The sequence below is a fragment of the Bombus pascuorum genome, chromosome 1 (assembly GCF_905332965.1).
Source record: "Bombus pascuorum chromosome 1, iyBomPasc1.1, whole genome shotgun sequence".
Lineage (NCBI taxonomy): Eukaryota > Metazoa > Arthropoda > Insecta > Hymenoptera > Apidae > Bombus > Bombus pascuorum.
The window spans coordinates 24,226,185-24,244,716 of NC_083488.1; the positions used below are offsets into that span (position 1 = coordinate 24,226,185).

Sequence of the window (18,532 nt, forward strand, 5' to 3'; positions counted from 1 at the left end):
AAAACTTGAACGCCGACCACCACGAAGATAGACCCATTAAATTGTCTTTATATGCCTAGAGCATCCTACAATGATACGTGCCCTGTTTCCCTACGGGCGAGCCAAAGTATCTCTACAGAAACATCTGTTTATCTCACTATTACACTGCCCGAGGAGCTACCACATGATGGCTGCGACGATGTTTGCCGAGGATCGTTCTCGATGCCGCTGGCAACGCTCCTTAAATATCCATTATTATTTTTTGTTTACGAGAATTTTGGATCGTTGCTTACGAAACAGGGCAATTGGATAAAAATGTATCTTCCTTGGAATCTGTAGATATTCTCGAACTTTAATTGCTAATAAAAAATAGCAAGGAAATGAAAACGAGGAATACGTAAAAAATATAAAATACTAGGAGAAAAAGGGACGAATTGATCATTTTGACTACTCTAGTAGTTATAGCGTTAAAAATATGTAACGGTACAATGTGTACCGAAATGTGTACAAATATTTCTTAATTAATAGATTGTTAGGCGTTCGACTTCATTGATCCTGTATTAGCATCATATTGATTATTAATAACAAGCCCCGAGTATATTAATTTAGCATCAATTATCTAGTATCAAATTTTACCCTCCCGAAACACCCTTCCGTCTTGAAAACTTCTCCAAAAACACAGTCACTGGCATGTCCAACTACTTGTAAAATTAACAAACCTAGAATTCATCATTTTGAAGGGCGCGACAACTCCGTTATTAACCAGTCATCGATTAAACGCCAATTAAACCTTCCCAAAATATTCCTCCTCCTATCTACGATTCTCTTACCGTGTATCTTTTACGATGTTCAGCCCGCGGGGGGCTTAGTTTCACCGAAGCGTGACAAATGCTTGTACAAACTCGGGACGAACAGTGCGTGGCCAGATCTGTTACGTGTCGCCGTGATGAATCTGCGTCTCCGCATTGTCGCGGGGCCACGTGGCCGAAAAACGAGGCGAATTGTGTTTTTCCTGTGCTGATGCAACGGGTGACACAAGGGGAAAAGAGCGAGGGCAAAGATTTTTCGGAAGAAAAGGAGGGTTGTACACGGGGCGTTCGACGAGAAAATACCCTCCGCAGGATGGATTCTTTGGGTGAGACCACTCGATGACGAGGACAGAAGGACTCAGGCCCGCACAGAAACGTCAGTCAGGCTTACGCGAAGCGGGATCTAGATGTTATCTTCGATTTGGGACAGCGTACGGGTCGATGCGTCCCCGTTGTTGTATACCGTTAACTAATTATTCCATGGACCCTCGCTTCTCCACGATGCACATGGAATACCGCGTACGTCGAACTGCCGCTGACTTTTAACCGCCCCGAATCGAGGTCGCAGAGCAAACTATATACATAGAATGGGATGAAGTTTCGTAGATGAGGTGGTTATATGAAGCCACGATGGGATGCACGATTTATATAAGCGAGATGGAGGTTATCGTTTGGCGATGTTATGGAGTAATAGAATTTGGAAAATTCATTTTCTGGATGGTTTTAGACGAGGTAATTTGGATTTTTTCTTTCGAGTTAATTGTAAACTGATTTCTGGGGTGTTTCGGTTAGTTAAAATATTCTATCTAGTATTGTTTCATTTTTCAAGATATGTCGAGATGCTTGAAACGCTTTGTGTCTTGTGCTTTTTTATATTTGAGTTAAGTTATAGTTATATAACAATGATTAAATATTTATAATTGAACGAAGGAGAACAAACATGATACGAAGAAAAATTGTAAAATTCTTTTTTTTTTCAGTCTCAGATTGTTAGATAGGACGTTTAAATTAAAGAGGGAGTTTTCATTGGAACTACAATTAACAAAGTAAAAAAGAACACAGGCAGAAAACATACTTGAGGAAAGCAGGAAGTTAATTACGTGTATCATTATTACCAGAAACATAATTACCCGATTACCTGAAATAAGGTCATTAATCGAACTCCAGGGAGTTGGATGGAGCGTTGCGGTGATGCTAAATTCATCGTCGAATACTATACACAGCATCGTGTTTATCCCAAACACGAGAATTTCAATTAGCTCATGCTGGGCGGGTGTAAAATCACACGTGATTTCGCGGTCAGCGATGGACAAATAATTTCGCTATATGTTGTTATATACTTTCCGATGGTCTGGGTCTCTGCCATATTAAACGCTATTAGGTAATGATCCTGCAGAACGCGATTAAGTGTGTAACAATATTGGACGTGGCAATTATTATAAAAGGATTACCGAATAGATTTCTCTGTTTCAAACGTTTGCTATAGAACAATAAAAAATTGAATGTTGAGGAATTTTGTGTCGTTTCTCCGAGATCTAGATATTTCGTTACTTTTCGATAAAACCTCGAAATTCCTTTTCTGCTTGCTTTGGTACTATTTCAAATTGCATTTTTTTAAGTTTCTTCAAACTGATTTTCAATTTCTATGATGAATCTTTTTTTTCCATTCTCCTTCAAATATATAACATTTTCGTGTCATTGAGAAAAATATCTCAATCATCGCTCCACATATCCACGCAAACAATCAAATAACTCTCGAAATCGGTCAAACGCCCCCAAAAAGTACTCAAACTATCAGCAGCGTTGAAGAGACGCAGCTAGACGTAACCGAGTCGTCGTCGTTATACAGCATCCTCGATATTGACATTCGCCATTGGGATTGATACCAGGAACGTTGTCGAACGATAGACGGAAACAGGTAGAATATCAAGCGTAGAGAGAACATAATAGAGAAAGATGGATACCAGAAGAGGCCATATACGAATGACAAAGCTCGACAGGGGAATCGAGTGACAGAGCGAGACGAGAACTGCTCGTTCCATGGAATCCGGCGATATTCGCCATATTGGCAGTATTCCTCTCCGCTTTACTCCCGTTCCTCGCTTCGCCTCCCTTTGGCAGCCCTGTACTCCGTCTCTCGATCCGTACGGGCACACGAGAGCACGGCTGTGGCTGACGCCGGGCATCGGGGCAGAGCTCCCGGGTATCTATCGGATAATTAGCCGGTGATTACGTGGCAGTCATTCGGGCGGATATCAGTGCCCTCGACCCTCGGCCTCGCCCTCGCCCAAGTCCTCGCCCTCGGGCAAGAGGGTACCTACCATACAGCCGTGCTTGCAACCTGCATTTCTCTCTACCTCGCTCGCTCACCCTATTTCCCTATCCTTCTTCAACGTTTCCCTCAGTATCCGTCTCCTTCTATCTTCCGTCTATCTGCCTATCCATCTATCCATCTGTCCATCCATCGGTCTTCCTCAGCCTAACCTCCCATCCAGCCCTCTCTACGCCTAATTCTCTCTATTTCTCGCTTCCATCCACTCCCTTCTCTCTCTCTCTCTCTCTCTCTCTCTCTCTCTCTGGTAGCTACCAAACGTTCACGGCCTCTCCCTAGAGAAGCTCACCCGCACTTCCTGCATCTCATTATTGACGCCCAATGCACTGCTGGCTCGCATTATACACCGCGCGCTGGATACCATAGTTTCGAGTCGCGCTTCTGTGTGAGGCCACGATGCCCTCCACCAAGGTGTTCGTACATTCGAATACCCGCACGTGCACACGTTCGCTGCTCTGGCGGAGGATCGCTCCAGGCGGTGACCAACCGGCCCATCGACCAACACCGTCAAACAATCTCATTATCATTCGATTCACGGGTAACAGAGAGGACCAACGGTGTTTGACCGACCAAAGGGAAACCCTTATATATCGGGAAATCGTGCCCTCTTTATTGCCCGCGAATCATCCTATCCAATTCGCCCATGAAATTAATCGGGAATCTTGAATTATTTTAATAACTATTCATTTCGATAGATACTTCGTACTTGGAATACGGGAGATGCAGGTTTGGTTACACGAGTTTATGATTTTCTCGGTAGCCGAGAATGGTGATGTTAGGTAGTCGATGATACACGTAATCGTGATTTTCGAAGCTTCAGATAAATACGCTTTTGTGTCTTAGATTTTAGAATGTTGGCAGAGATGTGATTAAAGAAATGTTTAGCGTAGAAAAAGACACGTGTACCGAGGGCAGTTTTATATATACTTCTTCTGAAAATTGGAAAGTTTCTTAAATTCGAAAGATCAGTTTTTTAAAGTTTGAAAAATCACTGAAAATTAGAATATTAATCAATCAAGGGCGAACATTACGTTGACGCAATGCTTAATTTGCAATCCTTTCCCAACAAACACAAACAGCACCTAGTGCTGTTACTCGTAGCAAGTTTCACCAAGCTTAGAAGCTTCTTGCCAAACAGCACGGAGTGGCATCCGGAAACAGCGGCAAGAAATCAGCAAAGGGTTAGAGAGGAGAAAAAAGAGACTGAGTCCTGACCTACTCTATCAGAAAAGCATGGAGGACCGGTTAAGCGCGTTGGATCGTCGGAAGTTTTCACCCTCGATCCTCCTGTATCCCTTTCACGGGGAAAAAGAACCAACCAGCGAGAGCCGACGGTTAACAGGGATCCCATGTATACCTCTTAAAAGACCGAAAGAAAGAAAGAAAGAAAGGAAGAAAGGGAAAAAAGGTAATGCGACGCAATTAAACAATTTGGACGGGTGCACGCGACGCGAGAGACTTCAAAAGTGCCACCACATGTGGGCACGAGATGTAATCAGGAAAGTTAATTGAAGGCCCCACCCCAGGACTCGTTCGTCTATTTCCTTCTCTGTTTCGTGTATATATGTGTGCCATGAAGCTCGAGTGCTTTCCCATTGGGGCCACGCGTGCTTATGCCGCCGGATGCAAAGGCCGAAGCGATTGACTCATTCAACGGGAATAAAAACACAACAAACTTCTAGCGAGAAAGAACGACGACGACGTTGAGCGCGTTCGGGGGCGGCGGTGGTTTGGAAAAAGAGAGAAGACGGGACGGGAGGGTGAAATCACAGGAAGGGTGGTGTACAGGGTGCAGAGGTAACGAAGAAAAGAGAAAAGCCGCGCGGGCTCGCGCGCGTGACGTCACGAGCAGAAGGCATTCAGATTGAAGAGCGCTCGATGACTCTCGAGATTTGTATTGCCATTAATAACGAGGCGGGGGTGCGTTCCCCTTCCTATCGAGCCAGCAATTGCACCGCGGTACAAGCGTTCACAATGTGTACAACTTGTACCGGCTGTGTACGCACGCCTGCTATACGCGCCACTTATGCTCGACACGACCGACACGCGTGTATCGTGCGCGTCGTAAAGCAATGTGACGTACTCCTTTGACGGCATGGAACTCCCGGAAGTTTCTGTGGTACTCGCGAGAACGAGTGGGAGGACACGCGGGTTCACGCCACTCGCGTATGCACGAGCTACGGAAGAGACTAGACGATCTTTTGCTTGTTTTGAATATTCGTACGGGTTTTTTAAAGGAGAGGTTAATTTTTGTGGTGGGTTAAGTACGTCGGAGGTAAAAGCGGAAGGTAATGGATGTCGATGTTTGAAGATGGGCACGTTTGGATTATGACACAAGGTGGATGATCGCGAGAGTACAGTAGTTTAGGTGGAATTGGAAGAAAGAAAATGTAGCAACACATAACTCTTTTTGATATGGCCTTAATTCAATTTGATATGGCCTTTAACTTAAATAAATTACGTTTGATATGTATCGTATCAACATGTTCAATTATTACTTCAGATTAATTCACGTTTAACTTTGGAAGATATTTCTTTTCCTTATATCAATTACATTCCCACGAATACAGAATTTGAACAGAAAAACAATGCTGATATTGATAAAAGAAAATATCAGATAAAATATCAAATCAATAAATCGAAATCTCGAGACAAAACTACAGAGTCACCTGACGTACCAGGTGCACCTTTAACAACAAACTTACAGGTTAACCTCTACTGCAATGAAACTACAGGTCCACCAATCATCTCCTTTAAACTTCAACCTACACGAGATCGTACGAACAAGCTACCGCAGCAGTACTAACCCCAACCTACGTTTCAGCAAGAAGCTGAACCATCCGTTCGACACTCGGCCGCAAATATAATTACCGGCGTTTAAGCCGCTTCTATTGTGCGTAGAACGCTTGACTTGGCGAGCGTTGCGCAGAACCGCCGTAGGATGCACGAAAATCCAAAGAGGAACGAGAGAGCTCGTGAACGTGGACGTCGAAGGGGTTCCTGGCCACTTCTGGTCACGTGCGTCGTTCTGTCGAGTTGAAATCGATGCCGTCAGAAACCCACGGTCGGTTCTCACGTCGGCCTTTCTTTCCATCGTTCGATGGTCCCTGGCTTCCATCGTGTAATTCCTCGATCTTTAATCTCCTTTTAACACTTCGGCTCAGGGATCTTTGGATAAGGGAGAAAATTGATACAATAAAGAAAGCACCTTTTTCTAATAACGATCGTGGAATGCGATACTGTTTTAAAGAAGTGGTTTATTGTATATGATAATCAGACTGCGGATGTTTATGCAAATCCATACTTTGTTGAATTTAATTAAAGAAGTAGAATCTGAGTCTAATTACGTAATCCCAAATCTTCATCCATCGATAAAATTCTATGCCATCCATAGTTACATATAATAAAACAGTAGAAGTGTTGTGTTTATATGTTGAATAAAAAAAGTAAGACAGTCATCCAGAAACAGCAGATGAGGTAAGGAGCGCAAAAAACTAATTTTCGGAATTTTTGCCTATCTGCTTGTTTGTCTTTGATGGGGTTTTCTCTGTTGTATAAGTTAATGTCCGGGGAAGAAAATAGGGTATATTTTATCTTCATCCGTTTGGCAGAGAACGAGCCACGATGATTATTGTCTATGTCATGTATATTCTGGAATCTAACAGTTTTACAATTTAATATTTTTTATTGTGGAGAATAAACTAATTGTTGGTATAAAAAATATGTATAATTTCATTCATATAAAACATCACACTATGGATAACAAATTCAAGCTGCCAACAGTTAGATCACTCGAAATTTGTTGAAGACGATATTCAATTTTACTTAACCCTAAAAATTTGGAACCATCGATAAATTTTCATACAATCGACAATGCTGGAGTACCTATAAATTGCCGCTGGAATCGGCTGTTCCTTTCTCCAGCTTATTAACAAGCCTCTCCGCAGGCACAGCGGAGAATTTAATTTCGAATCGATGAGCGAACGACAACCCACGAAACCAGGTCGCGATGCGTGCAAACGTCACGCCACATCGCCAAACGGCCGGCATCCATCCTCTCGCGGAACGCCTACGCGTTTCCTGGCGCCGCGTGAACACACGTATAACACGGTTGCGACATGTGGCTTCGCCCCGAGAAATACCGTTGCCACGGTGTCACAGTAATTAATTTCCCTCAAATTACTCGAGAAACAGCGGAGGAGGAACTTCACTCGCTGCACCGCACGCGCCACCTGCGAGTCAAATTACAATGCGAGAATGCCGGTTAAATGATGAAGCTTAATTGAATTGTAGTTCGCTCCGAACTAATTTGCATCTGCTTTCTGTTACGAAACTCGACAGAGGGAGATGAAGCGGTCTAAGCCTTCGAATCGAAGGAATCGTAGAATCAAGACTGCGAATGATTGCGTAAATGCGCGATTACATCCTGTACCGAATCGTGAAAAGAAACTTTTGAGTTTGCGCTGAAAAGAAAGGATCAAAGGGATGAAAGGGATAGGAGAATGGACGAGGGATGAGGCTGCAGAAGGATAGGAATGGTAATACCAGTAAGAAAACGGAGAAACTGAAACAGCTTCCCAGTGTACCTATGTACTGATGATCGTAAATGTTAGGATTTCTACTCATTAATCACATTTATTGGAAAATCTTAACAAATTTTTTTTGCTTAATATTACGTATAATAAGTCATATATGATGTGAATGGAATGACAGATTTGAATAAGATAATTAGAAGCATTTTTGGTAATACTAATGTTTACTGTTAATGTATATAGTTATTTATTTTCATTATTGGCTGTTTATAAAATATTCAAGTATTTGAAGAATTTGGAGAATTATATAATATACGTTAGAGAAGAATAATAATAAAACGATTGCCTGGTCGAACATCAAAAATATTGTCTGGTTTTTCGTGGTTAACAGGTTCATCGACAGATTTAACCCATTAACCGATAAAAGTCGGTTTCGAAAAGCAATCCCGCGGCCTGTCGCCAGCGAATTAACGACAGTTCGACAGTTTCACGCGTGGACGATGACGTATTCCTTTCTGCCGCGTGACGTTGCATCTGTATGCCCGCCCTCGTCGATCGTTCCACACGTTCAGCCAGCTTGCGAAATGACGCACGATATTCAAGCATGCGTCGATACGCGGGGTGTATGCGCGATATCCGTCACGCGGAAACGTGTGAAACGACGGCTGCGAGTTTCCACGAAAACAAGCTACCCCGCCTATGAGACGAATCCGCGCCCTTCTTTTTAACGCCAACTTCGTAATGGAATCTCGCGGTTGATCCATGGTCCGTTTGTTCCAAAGATGTCGTCAATGTGATTGGTCGCTCAGAAATAAAAAAATGAAATGATGGAATGATATCTTTGTAAAAGAATAATAGGAGATTTTGTAGAACGAGTTACATTAATTAATTTTTTACATTTTCATAGATAAAAAATTTGTGAGAAGATAATACGAAGTACATACAATGGCGAGCATATAAATAGAGAAATTCTTCCGGATAAATTCAACTAATTTTTACGAAAATTATATTGTATAAAAATGTATTACGATAAGTTTTATTTCTCATATCAAAGTTAAGTTTTATAACTAAATATATAAGTTTTATAACTCATATCAAAACAAATTTCGAGCTAAATATCGAGATGATTCTTCCATCCTTCCCTCCCCATCTTCCCGCTCCCCTTTTCATCCAAAATTCGCACAAACTCGCCTAAAATGTCTCCAAATCCACTCTCATCCAATATTTTCTAAAACCTTGTTCCTCTATCAAATCACCAACCCTCCCTTTATCCTCTATTCCCAGACACTAATAACTTGACGGTTCCCAAAAGACACATCACGATATTCACGTGCCATCGAGTGCAAGTCTCTTGCGAAATAAAAACGAAAAAGCAAAAGTGTAAAAAGAGAAGAGAAAGAAATATCAGAGTCGATGTATGTTCGAGAGAGCCGGATCGCCGGAAGAGGAGTGAAAACGTAGAGTAAGGGGGCGGGGGTGGTTGTCCACGAGGAACGGGGGTCGATTCGGCACGGACGTGTTCCGATCGAAAAGTCAGGGTGGTCGGTCAGGTGAACGATATCCGTGTATATAGTTATATTGCAGGAACCCTAGGAAACGAGCTTACTGGTGCATTCCGGGTTCAGCTCTCCGGCGAAGGCTCCTCGCGCGCGTGCAGGAGCACCCGCGCGTTCGTTCGTCTGACGCTTAATACCAGTTTCACGGCTTGATAAGCCGAAGCGTGTAATTTTGCAGCGGCTCCGGAGTCGGATAAGCACCAGGTTTTCTAGTTAAGTGGACCACAAAATTCGGGGAAGCCTATATAAGGCTTTTCGAGGTAGAAGGCGATCAGTCGAGCCACAGAGCTCTCCGGCACACCATCCGCGATCGAATTGTTCCTCGTTTCTCTGTAGTTTCTCTATCGTTTCTTCGGCTCCATTCAGTTTCCGGTCATTCCTTCTTTTTTCATCCTTGTGCGATTTGTATTTGGCGTAGGTATCTCTGGAATGTATCTGGAATTTTTAGTTGTTCTTGGTGGATGTAGACGCGTAGAAAATTGTATGCTAGATGGCGCGAGATGGAACTTTCTTCGCAAACGGTGGGTGTGAGTGTGCACGTTTGTAGAAGTTTAAGGTGGATGGATATGAGGTGGGTGATACTTGTTGTCGGAGGAGAGGATTTGCGGTGATTATTTAGTAAGTTGAATGATAATGGTACTTTTCGATTGGAATATCGAATGATGATGAAAATCTTACTAGGTTTATTTGTAGGAATATTTCGTTCTACGGTCGAATAAATCAGAAAGCGTCTACTATTGCTAATGTTAAATAGCAGATATTGTCATTGTTATATACTTTATGTATTTTTGTATTATTATAAATAAGAAGGATTGCACTAACCATTTTGATGGATTTTCTTGCTTTATTCTTACTCTCTAAACTTTAGTTAATGCAAATTTTCATTTTAGTGTACTGAATAATTCTGATGTTAATAGAATATAAACAACCTTAAAGACAAACATTTTTATTCAATAGACTATTTCGCCATCATCTTCGCCCTGATTATTTGATTAAATATAACATATTATGTTATGTATTTTCTAAATCCAATTCAAAATTGTGAATTCCAAATTCTCAATTCTAACTTCGTGGTCTTTGAAGCATTTACAAAACAACAATCCAATATTCTCTTACTTTGATAAATCAAACAATTTCATCGTCAGTAAAATAAGAATAGACATCCTGCAATTCGAAAGCTGCGCGCTATAAAATTTTTGAACAGTAACCAACGCTTTGTCTTCTGAATCTTATGCATCGTACAGAATTCATTAAACGCATATTCACGGATATAATATCATTTATCGAACAGCAATTTGTTCTGTGGTATCGTTGCTCCGCAAATAAAGTGTGGCTCGCTCGATGGAAAAAGTATTTACTCGCTAAAGACAAGCAAATTTAGTTGAGGCTTTTTTGCGTTTTGCCATCGTCGGTGATTTGTCAGCGGACGATTTTCAGCTCGCTACATAGGCCAGGCCAAATATCCCTGTTTACGCACGCTCGACGCGATAATGCTTGTAAATAATGGTGGAAGTTTGTTGACTTCCCATTTGCCGATCGACGCTCGACGCGCGAATAACTTTGTCCGTCGCTACGCTGTTCTCCCCCAATTTGAAAAGCTGAAATTCAGACCGGGGTTAAAATGTTTACGCAACCAAAGGAGAATTTGGATGCCCGAAATAAAAATTTTTTAAGGTTAAGGGTAGTAAATACACCTTCTGGAAGATCAATGATTGTTTCTAATAATATACTTGTTAAAGCCTTGAACATTTCTATGACGGCCCTTTAACATATGTATTACTTGCACTAAATATTTTGCAATTTCTATATCCATTTTCAGATTCTTTCAAAATTTTATCAATATATTCGAAAATTTCTAATTGAAATATTTCAATGTATACATTTGTTATCAAAGGTCAATCCGATTAATCCCACTTTTCATTAATTTCTTAATTTCACTACACAAGTACATGATTAATAATCATTTCTGAAAACAAATAATTTACTTTCACAAATTCATTCGCAAGCACGACACGAACACGACATAAATAAAATAATTATATATAAATATAAAAAAGATTGTAGCCTTTCCAGTCGAAAACCTGACTCTCAAAACCCAGTCAGACAACCAATTAGCAAAGAGAGGATCCTAACCTTACAGAGGGCTGAAAGCTCGCTTACAACTCGGTTCGAGCTCCAAAAACGGAAAATCGCGAGCGAGACGGTGAAAGATAAAAACGAAGACGCTTGGTCGACGGCAAAAGGAATGCCGAGGAGAGGCACCGAAGAGAGGAGAGACGGAACAGACGGCGAGAGAGCAACCTCGCCATACACTCGTCTAAAGAAGAAGGGCAAAACGAGAGGAGCATCATATGGAAAAGAGGGAGGACGGGTTAAGGAGGTAGCGCGGGAAGAAGGTTCGTACAGCCGAATCGAGGATGTAGACAGGAAGGATGTCTGTCGAGTGCCATCGACTTAACTCGTGGTATGGCACAGCGAGCACGAGCCCATCCTCTTCGGTGCTCTGAAGAGAGCCAAGCCGGCATAATAAGCTTTGTGCGCCGACTGTCGACGTCGGATTTCCACTCACGAAGGGCTGAAGAGGCCAGCCGGAAGCGGCTGCATCGGCAGCAGTAGCGACAACGCCGAGGAGCACCGGCAACAGAAACCTTTGCCTGCGCGAGAGTTTGCCCATACGCGAGAACATCCGAAGAATCGAGCATCTGCTTATGAAACCAGTCCACCTCTCACGGCGAATGCTCCCGCCCTACGTAGGTATGTACATGTTCCGCTGAAAAATCTAGAATGTTAATTACCAGCCTACATTCTGCTCCGACGATCTTTACGTTCAGTAAGATTTACTCCTCTTAGCTAGTGGAGATCGTGTACTGTTCCTGTCAGTCCTTTGCCTGGCCCACTTTCTCCCTCTTGGAAACACCATCCCTTGAAAGTGGAAATTGTTCTTCTCTCTTCCGGGATCTTGAATCAAGTTTGGAAACTCGATAGGTTCGATTTAGGACAGCGAGGACTTGGATCGAGGTCTGATTGATTCTCGGGGTAGAATGGTTTGCTTTATGCGAGAATGGGGTTAAAGGATTGGTGTAATCGGGGTAGGCAATGATTTCTGAATCGACGAGAGAGAAGCAGAAGATCATATATGTTATATATTATAACTAGTGAATTTTACTTTGGATATTTTGTATACTTTTGTATATTATCCAATATAAATTTCTCATTAATGCGTAAATAGCTGCAGTCTGATCGGACGTGAATCTAATCTAATCTCATCTAATCCTATTAATACAACACAAAACCTATGAGTGTCATAATTAAATTTCTAACTTTAATAAAATCCTTTGATTACTCAAGAATTTCACGTACGAAATTTTACTTGATTTTACATCAGAAGAAAAAACATCTTATCGTGTTAGCGATAAAATAGTAGTAATCTCGTGGCACAAATAAAACTACGTACGCCGACTTTGGCCGTGAATATGTGTCTACGGCACGTTAGGGTTGTAAGTGGGTTAAAGGTACTGGTTGTTTAGAGGGTAAAGTGCATAGTTTGCCAGCGCTCGGAAACAACGGAGAGTGGATCGCCTAACGAAGTGTGTTTGCCGCCGGAGACCACGGGAACGAAATATAGTGGGGATGATCCGGGCTAAAGAAAACACAATCCACACGAAATCGTTAACAGTTCGTCCGTTCTTCTTCTCTCTCTTGTTCGTTCGATTTTGAAACTCACCCTCCACGATGATTAAGAGCAATAGCGTTGTACAGATCGCGGCTGGAGTACGAAAAAGGTTGTCGACTAACCCTTCACGATTGCGCTCCCTTTTTGTTAGAAAAAGGATTTTCTAGAGGCTGTTTTTTTATTTCTGATTGGTTTCTCAAAATATTTGGTTATATCTTATTTATGATTAGTGTGAATGTTTATGCATTCCTGAGAAATTACTTACTTCTATGACGTTTTACAAATAATATTGAATTTCAATATGATCCAATTCTCCGTTAGTCGATAAATTTCGTAAGAAAGTATCTCTAAGTTACGCAATCAACAACCTCGTCAAATCTCATCATCCTAATCCAAACTTTCCCTTAAACCTCTCCACGATCTCAAAAATCCACCAATCTATTCTCAGCACGATACTTCCAGCGACATCCATGAGACAATTCAAGAAAGTCCTAAGTCGATCCAGGGGAAAAAGCCAGCGAGCCTTAGTTGAAAGCTAGTGCGAGATCTCGTAGACAGCGCGCGCTTTTCTACGATCCGGGTTAACCAGGAAAGCAGCAGGGCCGACCGCTAATCCGACGTGCAACGATTAAAGCTGCGTTGGTGGTATCGCTGTCGGTGATTTTCACGGAGCCCAATGCTCGGACACGATATCATTTCCATCCCCCTCCGCCCACCCCTCACCTCTTGTACCCTTCTTTCTCGTATCTCTTTGACTCGGTTCGACAAAGCGGAGCCCGTGGATATCCCGCCTCAGGGGCTCGTTGTTGCAAGGACAGAGTCGGATAGATCCGCAAGAAGGGTGAAAGAGACGAAGCAAAGGGTGGAACGAAGAAGAAAGAGGAAGACGAGGAACAGATAGAGGAGTAGAGACGGTGAAACGTTATAGAGAGGGAAGGCACTCGTTGATTTCCCGTTTTCATATTCAATATGATCTGCCCCGGCATTGTATTCATTGAAAACGAGTCAACCGCACGCAAGATCAGGAGCCGGGCGCCAGAAACGAGAGTGGATCATGGAAGCCTGGCCTCGTCGGTGATGATGGCAGAGCTGGTAGTGGTGGGTAGGTCGTTGCGGTGGTTGGATGGATGGTTAGTTGGTAGGTAGGTTGGTTGGTTGGCTGACTGGCTGGTTTCCTACTCCAACTAATGAAAGGAGACTCCGCGCCAGGGTCTGGAGGTTGCCTGTCTGCCTGAGGTTTAAAGTCGATGTGTCCTCTTCACCCGTGAATCACGACGGGGAGCGGTAACGTTCTAAGAGGGGATGGATGCTGGAGATGCTTCTCGATCATTCTAACCGGGTAGGAGGGAGGAGGTATCTTTTAAGGCGACCTGCACTCGTTCAGATGCGAATCCATCGGTTCGCGCGAATTGAGACGTCCGGCTCAGACGTGGACAACTTTCGTGACTAACCAAACGTTGCAACTTATTTTTGGAAAATCCTTGCTTCTGCTGTACTTAAGTTTGCTTCGCTTTTGAAGGATATTCGCAGCGTTCTGCTTTGATAACTGACGTGTTTAAATGGTAAAACTGGTCGTATAGTTGGTAATGGAGTGTTATATACAGAGTGAGTCATGTAAGAGTGAAATCTGATATATTTTCGAAACTGTTCGTATCTTTTTAAAATGTTTCTTCTTTAATGACATATAGGTAGTATTCTATCTTACAAAATGATAGAAGTTAATGAGTCATTTTTTGTGCAATTTCATTTGTGAAGTTATCTTTTAAACAAAATAATCTACGTTGGAATCGTTTAATTTCGTATAGTATTTCTGAATACACTTACCGATATAGATAATATTTTTAACAATATTTCAGGTTCTAGTTTTACGACTCACCGTGTATATTTGTATGACGAGTTGAGACTGATCTTGTATATGTATGTTTGAATGAGTTCTACTTTTGAGTTTGCCTCTTTGAGATGATGAAGAAAATTGGATATTTAGAAGTTAAAACGGATGTCTTTTAGTAATTAATTTAGGAAATATAGAAGTTAATTTGTGAAGATTTACTAAAGCTTATGGAATTATGTTCGTGGAATGCTCGTTATTAAAAGAGAAATGTATATATCAGATCGAACAAATGTTTGTAACGTTGAATGAATAATGATTCAACATGGAGATTTTTATATGTGGAAAATTAGTGGGTCCATCGCCGAGTGTGCCGAATAGCGAATCGTAACGTGGAAGCTCAAAGCGCAGAAATCCACCTCAGCAATATTCAAATTAACGATCCGCCAACGTTTTCGTTCGGTAGACTATTTGGCCTACAAAAACCAGGATCGCTATTTATTCCCTAATGTATTGGATATCCTGTATATCTTGCTATAATATAAAAAAAATGAGTTACCAACCAAATGCCCAAACGAGTTTTATTTTTACATAGTTCTCTAGAAATTCCAATATCCTCCTACTATTAATAATAGCTTAAAGAGAAAACTTGAAAATGATAATCCCATTATTAAATTTTATTTATATATTTTTATACGGAAATATGAATTCTAAGAAACAATTTATTTAAATTCTGACCAAGAAATAAATAAAACCTTGATAAAAATATTATTTACAACCTACATTTATTTATTTTACTAAAATCCTTAACATTTTAATTATACTTTAAAAAAGAGAATATTTATCAACGTTAATCCTTTTCCTTATAAACTTAATTTTTACCTCCGAAACAATTCAATAATACCTAATAAAGGCTGACCACTAGCAATGATATCAAAGAATCTCACCCAAAAAGTCAATCTATTCCACCTATTAAAACCCTTTATAAATGCAATAACAAACTCATCTATTTCAAAGAAACGTCGTTGATCAAAGATGCCCAGTAAAAGCGAGACGTTTAATCACGATAAGCGCGACTTCAACGGTTGCCTGTCTCTTGTTTCATAATAATAATCGACGGACCATCCATAAGAATCTCGTCCCATCTCTACCATCTCTTCCTTGTAGATATCGCTGTGCTCCCTCACGGCACATACGCGTGGCAAAAGAGGCAGCGAAGAAGCGGGTAACGCCATTGTGGCAGAAAAATGGAAGTTCCTAATAGAGATTTCCATGCACTCGGTATTCCATGCAGGGGTAGTAGGAGGGTTGAGAACACTGCAAAAGAGCGATAGAGAGAGAAGGGAAGAAGAAACATCGAGGAGGAGACACGTGTGTGTTAGATAGAGAAGAGCAACAGGGAGATAAAAAGAAAAAGCAGCAGTGGAAGGGGTGGTTCGAGGCGAGGAAGGCTGCTCGAAAGGAGAAATATCCGCGAGTAGTTAACAGCAACGACATTCGAGTCCGCAGCTGGCTCGCACCGCGAATGAGATGGATGGCGCGTAGAATGCAGATCGTTGGAAGGGATGCGGATGGACAGACGGACGGATGGACCAGCGAAGGGTTGCGAGCGCGAAAGGGACGTGGCGGTGCATCGACGTGCTCGGTGCAGCCCTATAGGCGACTATACGCGGACGCGCCACTATTGGGGTGCAGCCAGAGTGGTGGCACGGGGCGGAGCGATGCCGATAGGAGGGTTGCAGCCGGCCTCTTGCCGGCTGCTTTTTCGGAGGGTTGGATCAGCGCGACGCTCGATGCGCGTTGCGAACCACAGACTCGACGACGTGCAACTACCAGCACCTACGAATAGCCAGCCGTAGATCGAGCTCGATGCACGCAGTTCCCTTGATTTCTTCGTCTCTATCGAGATCGTACTATGATCTTTCGCCGCTTTGAGATGTGAAGATAAAGAGTTATGAGATTTGGATTAAGGGTAGTAGGGTGCATGCAATTTGGTGCGCGACTATACTCACACACTTCTTGTGAAATTTTATTTGTTTATTTTTGTTATGAGTTAGAGTCTATGAATAACTTGATAATACGAGAACTTCACTTCGATAATAAAAAGAAAAAAGTAACTGGATAATGTAGGTTTGAGGGATGCGTAGATGACTCTGAGAATCTTTTTGTTTGATTAAGATTACGATTTAGAGATTTGAGATGGTATAAATTCAGAGATTATGAACTTATGGATATGGACGAGTGTTTGGAAACTGTTCAACTTTGTTGTATCGTAAGAAACAATCACCTTGTTCAATTTTTCTGTCTGGGGACCGTGTCGAAATATTTCATCACACTTTGCGAGGCTAACAATTTTACTCGTAATTAATCCATAATGTTAAGCTGTTTAAACTCTTTTTCTCTCTCTCAAGATTCAATTTCTTTTTTGTATACCGATCATAAAATTAAACATCGTATCAGAACTATGTATAATTTTAAGTAACCTTGAAATTCTCTAGAATTCCGTTCACCAAGTCATCGACAGCGGAGAAATTTCCTGAAATAAGCACGTTATATGCTCATAGAGGATCGATTTAAACGGGCGTTCGCGTTCATTGAAAATGTAAATTGGGCGCGCGGCGATTGACGAAATAATCGCCCAAAGGAATTTAATTACATCGACGTTTCGCGGCTGCTCGTGTCGGAAGGACGCGTCGTTTATTTTATATTTATTTTTCCTTCGTTTTTCTTTTTTTTTTTTTTTCGATGCTTCGTACCAACAAGCAAGGGTTATAGGTGGTGCACACGCACACGTTAATGAGAAAACGGGGCGCGCGTAATTTACTGGCGAGGAGAACAGCCAAAGAGGGAGGACAGAGGAAAGACGTGTAATAGACATATTACTCTCAATATAGCCTAGGGTTACTTGGCGTGGGTTAATTCGATGTTTAAGTGCGTGTATAGTGATATTATAACCCATCGTAATTATTATTATCATTCCGTGTCACGAGTGCTGGCATTTTCGATACTCGACGTCGTTGCGTTCGACGGAAGGGTTGAAAGTGTCGTGATTCCAACGTGTTTTCGATTTTTCTGTATATTATTAAAAAGGGGACTGCGCTGATCTTCCGTATTATGGGAGGAGAAGATTAATTTACGTTTTTATCATCCCCCGTTTTCCGTGCTGTATTTTCCAACGATTTGCTGGATGTATTATATGTGTATGATGAGCTTCGGTGCGTGTATTTGACACGAAATTCTGGATACTGATTGTATTATATTTATTCTACTTATTATGACAAGATGAATGAAGATTATGGTTGAAGAGATTCGTGAATGTCATTATATCTTATGAGCGCACTGAATTTCTTGAATAGTTTTTAAGATGCGTTACATATTAGTTATGAAAGGCCAATCTGAATTAATCATATAGCGAAGTATTAAGAATACCAAGTATAATTGATGAAATATGTAATTTATAGTATCATAGAAATTTTATTCGTCACCTGATTCTTGCTACAACATGAATCTCAAACTATCCAAATATTATCTTTTACCGTGTTCAAACGAATCTCAGATATTAAATTTGTGTATGGTATTGTTATACGATAAAGTTTTATTTAAAAACGAACAATAAAATTATTTGCAATTGATCCTTTAACTCCTTCGAACGATAGATGTTTAAAAAATATCTGTAGGTAATAAGACACGTGTTCAACGAAATTTGTAAAACGTACATCTTGATCCTCGTTCCACGAACGCATTCACGGTTCCTACAGTTAAATCGGGTTTCAATCTTAAACGGCATAGTCGGCAATCCGACCGCGAGGCTGACACGTGCGAC

The 18,532-nt window shown here is 41.5% G+C and overlaps 1 long non-coding RNA gene across 1 annotated transcript; it reads left to right on the top strand.

The window, feature by feature from the left end:
* Positions 1–8,734: 8,734 nt before the first annotated feature.
* On the top strand, positions 8,735–15,276 carry LOC132908725 (uncharacterized). The gene is made up of 2 exons (XR_009658406.1): positions 8,735–9,622; positions 11,273–15,276. It is a non-coding gene; the product is annotated as an uncharacterized LOC132908725 (long non-coding RNA).
* The last annotated feature ends 3,256 nt before the right edge of the window (positions 15,277–18,532 follow it).